Here is a 1,238-nt window from a genome sequence, read left to right as displayed (position 1 = left end):
TTTTGTTTATATGCTATGAATTCAAAGGCATCAAAATTTTGTTAGAAGCTAATCATGATAGTGTCATTTTCTCTTTCTTAATTTTTGTTTTTGTAATCCTGAAAAGCTCTGTTTCTAATATGCTTTTTCTCTTACTGATGTTGATTAGCTGCAATAATCATAATTGTGCTGCTTGATGAGACTGATATTTCAGTCACTTGTGATAAATACAAGAGTTATGATATCAGTATATAGAACCATTGAATGAAATCGCATCGTGGGGATATGGCACTCAGAAAATAGTTATAACTTCTGGGTGGTGAGGTTGTTTCAATTTTATATTCATAAAAAGCGGCATAAAATGACTTTTGTTTCTTTTCCAACTGAAACCCGAGTCATCGTGCAGGGCCAAGGCATCTTCTATCTAGGCTGGTTATACAATCGAGTCTTTGTTACTATGATATCCAGTGTATAGTACCTTGATTTAGATCGATCATTTACACACAAGTTTCAGGTAGAGTTAACTATTATATATAGCTAAATTTAGATTGCAAGCCTATATTAGTTAACTATGGAACCTGCATTAATATTTTTTGAAAGTTATCACTTAAAAAAATGTGAAAAAACCATATTTTGGCAAGTATTTGCAGCGTGAACTTACATGTGCAACGCACAATTTACTGAAGTATTTGGGAGTGGTTTAGGACCATTTTGTTTTAACTTCTAACTATGTTATTAAGACTCTCAGAACAATTAAGTTTAAAGTTTATTTCTTTCGTTGGTTGTTGTAGTAGTATCAAAAGTGTGACCTATATTCTATAATTAAATTTCTTATTTAATAATTTCAAAATAAATCATTTCTCTCTTTTTCTATTAGTTTGAGTCTATAAAAATCATATCATTTTTTTTTACATATATTACATATCAATGCATTTAATTTTTTTTTCGTTCCTACATTTCCAGCGATCTATTAAATATCATGTCTGTTGTCGTTATGGAGGATTTTAAAGCGAGTCGATTCTTTTTTTTTTTTTTTTTTAAATATTTTCTTACAAGGTTCAAGAGCAGTTTAGTAAAACCTGCCCGTCATACAGTAAAACCTGTCATACAAGTAGTTATGGCATTCCATAACATCAACCAACCAGACATAAAGTTTGTAGGTTTGATTGTATTTATTAATTAAATGAAATATATATATATTAGCTATAAATTAAAATAAAAAGATTTATGAACTTTTAAAACTATGGCACATCCCAATT

Source organism: Cryptomeria japonica, chromosome 6, assembly GCF_030272615.1.
Source record: "Cryptomeria japonica chromosome 6, Sugi_1.0, whole genome shotgun sequence".
NCBI classification, from domain to species: domain Eukaryota; kingdom Viridiplantae; phylum Streptophyta; class Pinopsida; order Cupressales; family Cupressaceae; genus Cryptomeria; species Cryptomeria japonica.
The sequence above is the reverse complement of the archived record's forward strand: the minus strand, read 5'-3'. Positions refer to the sequence as shown.